Genomic DNA, 6839 nt, shown 5'->3' on the forward strand with positions numbered 1-6839 from the left:
ACTCTACAACCTGGCTCAAGGTTTTTTTAATGTTCTCTTCCACTGTTTCCCTTCATTCATCCTATGCTGGGTCCAACCACCTAGAACTACTCACAATTCTCACCCCAAGTCCTGAGTTTTGCTACCTCCGTGCCCTTGCTAACACTATGTCCTTGCCTGGAACAGCCCACTGCCCTCTTTCCCTGTCTGTTCTGGCACCATCTTCCCCATAACTTTATCCCAGATCCATCTCATTCCTATCCATCTTCTGAGGCTCAGTCCAAAACCTACTTTCTCCGATGAAACCTTCCCTAATCTTCCCGAACAAAAAGAAAGCTCTCCCTTCCTTAGATTCCCTTAGTACTTTGTATCTCTCTTGTTGAACTTTCACCCTACCTTGTACTGACCATGGTAGCCCAGAGTGGATACTACTTAACATGCAAATGTCTTTTTTTCATCTTTGTCTTCCTCATAGAGCCTAACACCCAGTCTTATACATAGTAGATGTTCAATAAATGCATGCATAAATCCAATCTGATTCATTTCAGTTCAACAACTTGGTCAAGCACCTACTATTTTGAGGCATTGAGTCAGATATTGCTAGATAGGATACAGACCTGCTCTCAAAGAATTTACAATCTAATGGAAAAATTAATGAGTGCTACTAGCAGATCTAAGGCATCAGCAAGAGAGATGGTAAAAAGGAAGTAAAATACTAGAAAGATAAGGGGGAGAGAGGAAGAAAGAAAAGATTTTTTTAAAAAAGAACAGATAGGATGAGCAGTGCTACCAAACATTATCTTAAGTGCAAACACCTAATGTAATTGGCAATCCAGACTAACAAGTACAATCCCACAAATCATTATAGACTTTGGTCACAGGCTTGGACAACATTTGCCCCTGTTTTAATAATAGGACTTTGACCAGGTTGTTTTTGTCTTTTTTAACAGAAAGACACAGTAATGTTCTAACACTGACTAGATGGTTTCCTCTAGTTGGGTAGGAAGGCACTTTCAAGAGGAAGATTGTAGATCATTACACATAGAAGATTACTGTGGATTTGACTGTGTTTGCCACTGGGAAGTAGATACAATTGGTAATCAGCATCATAGAATCATAGAACTCTTCTGTTGGAAGGAAGCTCAGAAGTCATCAAGTCCAAACTCTACTCAAATCATGAGCACATAGTACATGGGTACATAGTACATCATGGACAAGTGATTTTCCAGTTTCACCTCCAAGACCACCAGTGATGGGGAGTTCATTCATTTGAACTATCTTGTTCCTTCCCTGGCAATCCATTCCACTTTCAAATAGCCTTAATTGTTGAGGGGTGTTTCCTCTCTTAAGCCAACATCTAAAAAATTTACTCCACTTCATTTTAGAAATATGTAGATTAGGTACAGCCTTACTAGCCCTCTAAACCAGAGATGTCAAACTCCAGACCCACAAAACTCCTAGTGGACCTGATCCAAATTAAAAGGTAATTGAGAAATGTTTAACAAAATAAGTAAAAATACACTATAATAGAAGTTAAATTAATTTATGTCTTAAGATTCTGCATTTTATGCCACTTTTCTAAGCCCCTAATGGGTATGTAGGATAATATAATGTATTTAAGGTCACATAAGATAATGCTATTTAAGGTAATACAAGAAGGTAAGGACTTAATGTCAAAAGCTTCATCTCTGTTTTTTGTGATTTTGTGACAGCTAAAATGGGCATGGGGGCAGTCCAGGAGAGATGACTGCATCACAGGTCAACCACCAACCACCCCCAGGGTCTTGTCTCTAGGGATCAACTTCTCCCATAGAAATAATGAGGACATATTCCCACTCCTCCCACCATAATCGCATCTAGGGTTAGTCTGTCTTCTAGGTCATCTGTCACTCCTCCTCCCTACAAATGTCCAATCAAATTTGTCCCAGAAGCAACCATTTCTGGTCAAGGTTCTGCTGTCTCTAACTCATATAAAACTTTCTTCTTATCATTCCATCTTAGTTGTATATACCTTCATTGAACCTTCTAATTTGTGTATTAAGCAGAACCTAAAAACATAGGGGCCTGGAATAGTTTACTAAACCTCACTCCCTCTAGCAGCAGCCCTGTCTGACCCCATGCCAACAGTTTAGGGCTTTATTAACCCAGTTGCTGTCTCACAAATTGACCAGGTTCATGGAAGTATAGGACTGAGACCTGAGCTGAAAGACCTAGTAACTTGTGTGACTATGGGCCAACCACTCAACTTTTCTAATCCTCAGTTCCTCATATGTTAAATAAAAATTAAAATATTTTCATTACCTCAACTACAAGATTGTTGTAAAGAAAATGCTTTGAAAACTGTAAATTTCAATGAACATGTTAGGCTGTCAACCAGGTTTTTTGAAAGCTACAAATTCTCAGGCACAGAGCAGAAGACCACAAGGGGGCAGCAAAGGGCTGCTGTCTGTATATGTGTATGGCTCAAGTTTCTCTAAGAATTGGTTTCAGAGAATCTCGGATAATAATAACAATAATAGCTGGTATTTTTATAGCAGTTAAGGTCTAAGAAGTTCTTTATATATATGTTATTTGGTGCTCAAAACTACCCTGTGAAGGTGGTATATTATATATATGTATATATAGTATATTATTATGTATATATGTTATATGTATAATATATTTATATTATATATATTTTACATATATATTCCCCATTTTGCAGATAAGGAAACAAGCTTTAAATGTTTTGTCTAAAGGTCACAGAGCTAGCATATGTCAGAGACAGGATATGAATCCTTCACTTTGCTGATTCCACAGACTCATAGAACTCCACCTTCGGCAAGAGATCTTTCCTGACTATGCCCAAAGGGCTATAAAACTGCACATCCTTTGACACAGCAATACCACTACTAGGTCTGTATCCCAAAAAGATCATAAAAAATGGGAAAGGAGGGCAACTAGGTGGCACAGTGAATAAGCACTGGCCCTGAAGTCAGGAAGACTTGAGTTCAAATCCAGCCTCAGACACTTAACACAAAAAACTAGCTGTGTGACCTTGGGCAAGTCACTTAAAAGTCCCAATTGCCCTACCTTCCTTCCTCCCCCCTCCCCTAAAAAAAGCAAAAAAAAAATGGGAAAGGATCCATATGTACCAAAATATTTATAGCAGCTCTTCCTATGGTGGCCAAGAAATGGCTGAACAAGTTGTGATATATAAATGTAATGTAGTACTATTGTGCTGTAAAAAATGATGAATAGGCAGACTTCAGAAAAACCTAGGAAGACTTAGATGAACTGATGCTGAGTGAAGTGAGCAGAACCATAGTAACAACAGCATTGCTTGATGACCAACTTTGATAGACTTAACTCTTCCCAACAATACAATAACCTAAGACAATTACAAAAGACTCAAGAAGAAAAATGCTATCCACATCCAGAGAAAGAGCTATGGAGTCTGAATGCAGACCGCAGCATACTATTTTCTCTCTCTTTTTTTGTTTTGTTTTCCTTTCTTGTGGTTTTTCCCTTTTGTTCTTATTCTTTCTTCAGAACACAACTAATATGGAATTACATTTAATATGATTGTACATGTATAGCCTGTATTGGATTCCTTGCTGTCTTGGGAAGGGAAAAGAGGAGACAGAAAAAAAAATTGGAACTCAAAATCTTATAAAAATGAATGTTAAAAACTATCTTTACATGTAATCAGAAAAGGTAAAATACTATTTAATTAGGGAATTTTTTTTAATTAAAAAAGAGGCTTTTCCTGCCCTCCCCAGGCTAGCACTGTCCCTCTGGGATGTTCTCTCTTTTATACTGTATATACACTGTATACTTCTGTTTTCTCCCCTATTATAAAGTGAACTCTTTGAGGGCAGGGATCATGCCATAATCTTTCTTTGTATTTCCAAAGCTTAGCATAGTACTTGGCACATAGTGGAAGCTTAATAAATGCTTGCGGATGATGAAGAATCAGGACAGATTTTTTTGGAGGTCATCTAATCCACCTTTATTCACTCAAAAATTTCTACTATAAGATCACTGACAAGATATCTAAGACCTCATGAGAGAGAACAATTACTTGAAACAGCCTTCATGATTCTTGAATAACTCAAATCATTAGGAAGTTTTTCTTTCCATCAAATTGAGATCTGCCTCTGAATTTCTGCATACTTTCACAGTTCTGAGCCAGGCAAAATAAGTCTAATCTCTCTTCCACTTGACAGTCTTTCATATGCTTGAAAATAGTGATCTTGTCCACCTTGAGACTTCTCTTCCTAAAATTAAATGCCCCCACCCAGCCACAGCCACCCCATTCCTTCTGCACAAACTTGAGGACCTCCACTATTCTGGTCACTCTTCTTTGGCAATCCTAAGATTAGCAATGTGCTTCCTAAATGAGGCATAAGAATTGAGCACAATGGTGCAGCTATGATCTCACCAGAACTAACTAAAACAGACTTTTCATCTGTTCTTTGTTCTGGACACAAGGACTTTCTACATATCTAATATTGCATTTGGAATTTTCATTGTCATATTACACTCTTGGTTAGTTTGGAGTGCATTAAAACTCCCCAAATCAATTTCAGACAAACTGTTGGTGGCAGTGGAGAGACAGCAGCCAGCATGGCACACGTGGTGGACAGCAGACAATGCAACTGCTAGTGGATCCACCAATTGTAAGGGCCATTCCCAGGCCTATCACCACAGGACTGGAATCTGTCAGAGTTGGGTAAGAGACAAATGCAGGGCCCACTGCAGTGGTAGCAGCTACTCCTGGGACTATCAATCCACAGCCTGGAAATTTAAAAAGTACCTATCTGAACTTCCAGGGACCAAGATGGCAGAGCGAATCCTGGCTTCTCCAATCCCCTCCTCTAACACTGAAAACACAGAAATTATTGCCACAGAGCAAAATTTCAAAATAGTGAAGGCTTGGAAGTCCTAGAGGAAGGGCATGGCTGAGGCCCTGCCTCAAAATGGGTAAAAGATAGATTGCAAAGACAAAGACTAGAATCCTATTATTTTGAGCTTGAAGACCCAAATTCAGAAGGAGACAGCATTGACTCTATACCCACAGCTGAAGCCTCAACAGGGAATATGAACTGATCTCAAGTCCAGAAAGCGTTCTTAGAAGAGCTCAAGATGGACTTTGCAAACCAAATTAGAGAGGTAGAAGACAAAATGACTAATTCTTTTAAAATCAAAATTGCGAAAATAGAAAAACAATCCAATGAAGAAAGCAGCTCCTCAAAAAGAAAAATGTGTGAACTAAAAATGAAATCTGAACATATGGAAAAGGAGCTTCAAAAACTAGCTGAGGAAAATAATTCACTAAAAATTAGAACCAACCAAATTGAAGCTAATGACACTATGAGGCACCAAGAATCAGTCACCAAAACATCAAGAAAGAAAAATTAAGGTCTCCTCTGCTCTGCCGGCAGCTCTTCAGCTTTGCCCCTCACCCCCTGAGAATGTATGCCTGTGCCAAGTTCATCTCTACCCCTGCCCTTGTGAGGAGCAGCTCTCAGCTGCTGAGTAGACCGCTGTCTGCAGTGGTGCTAAAACGGCCAGAGGTTCGGACAGATGAGAACCTCAGCATTTTGGCAGCATCAAGTCCCTTGACCTCTCTTGTCCCCAGATGTGGATTCCAAACTGGTGCTATCTCAAAGGACATTGACACAGCAGTCAAATTTATTGGAGCTGGGGCTGCCACTGTGGGGGTGGCTGGCTCTGGAGCTGGGATTGGGACTATATTTGGAAGTCTCATCATCGGTTATGCCAGGAACCCCTCCCTGAAGCAACAGCTTTTTTCCTACGCCATCTTGGGCTTTGCCCTGTCTGAGGCCATGGGGCTCTTTTGCCTGATGGTGGCCTTCCTCATCCTCTTCGCCATGTGATGGAGCCATTTCTATTCCCCCTACATTTCTGAATGTTCCTCCTCGTCCTCCTGGTTCTTCCATGTCTCTTCCAGCCTGTGTATACCTCCACCTCCAACTTACCAGGTAGCCCTGGGGAAAGCCATGGGCTCAGGGTTTGACAGAGGGAAGACAAATAAATACTGTATTAATAAGCTGAAAAAAAAAAAGAAAGAAAAATTAAGGGCTGAATCAAGATGGCAGAGTAGAAACAAGACTTCTGCACAGCTCTGGCTCCCACCTCCTCCAATTCATATAAAAAATGACTCTAGACTCTTGGAGCTACAGAACCCACAAAATGACAGAGAGAAGCTAACCTCCTGCTGAGGACAGCCTGGCAGGCTGGAAGCAAGCAGCCAGCGCAGCGCTCTGGGAGCCAACCCCAGCCCTGCCTGAGCCAGAGGTTTTAGCCTCAGGGCGGGCCTGACCAGCCACTGGCTGGAGGGACTTCAGATGATGAGCAGCTGTGGTGATTTCCAGAATTATCAACCTATAGATGTCAAGGACAAAGTGAGAGGTCAGTGCAGTGTGGACTTTGGGACCTGGGAATTCGGAGTGCGATCCAGCCTTTGCCCCTGGGGTGAGAGGTGGTTGAGGTGCCCCACAGCAGTGCAGCCACCCCATCATGGTTGCTTCAGAGCTCCTGGTCTGCAGATTGTAGGGGGACCAAGCTACCAGTCTGAGGGGTAATCGCCCTCGCTTTAACCTGCTTGTATTTGGATTGCTCTCTAGGGTGAGGTCCTGGGGTGCGTGAGCAGTCTTTCAGAGTGTATGGAGGCTTCAGAGAGGGCACCCAACTAATACCTCCAGCAGCTGTGAAAACCCCAGCAATTGGGATAGAGCTCTCCTTTCTGGTAGCAGAGTTCTACTGTGGCAAAAGACTCAAAAGTCAAGTAATTGAGTGGCAACATGAGCAAGCAAAGGAAGCAAAGTAAACAGAGCAAACCAACTTTACACTCC

General features: G+C 41.3%; 1 pseudogene; it reads left to right on the plus strand.

The window, feature by feature from the left end:
- Positions 1-5405: 5405 nt before the first annotated feature.
- On the plus strand, positions 5406-6059 carry LOC138150510 (ATP synthase F(0) complex subunit C2, mitochondrial pseudogene; annotated as a pseudogene).
- Positions 6060-6839: the final 780 nt, after the last annotated feature.

This window comes from Petaurus breviceps, unplaced genomic scaffold (genome assembly GCF_028583685.1).
Source record: "Petaurus breviceps papuanus isolate PSGF00001 unplaced genomic scaffold, PetGlider_PUasm1.0 90879, whole genome shotgun sequence".
In the NCBI taxonomy this organism is placed as follows: domain Eukaryota; kingdom Metazoa; phylum Chordata; class Mammalia; order Diprotodontia; family Petauridae; genus Petaurus; species Petaurus breviceps.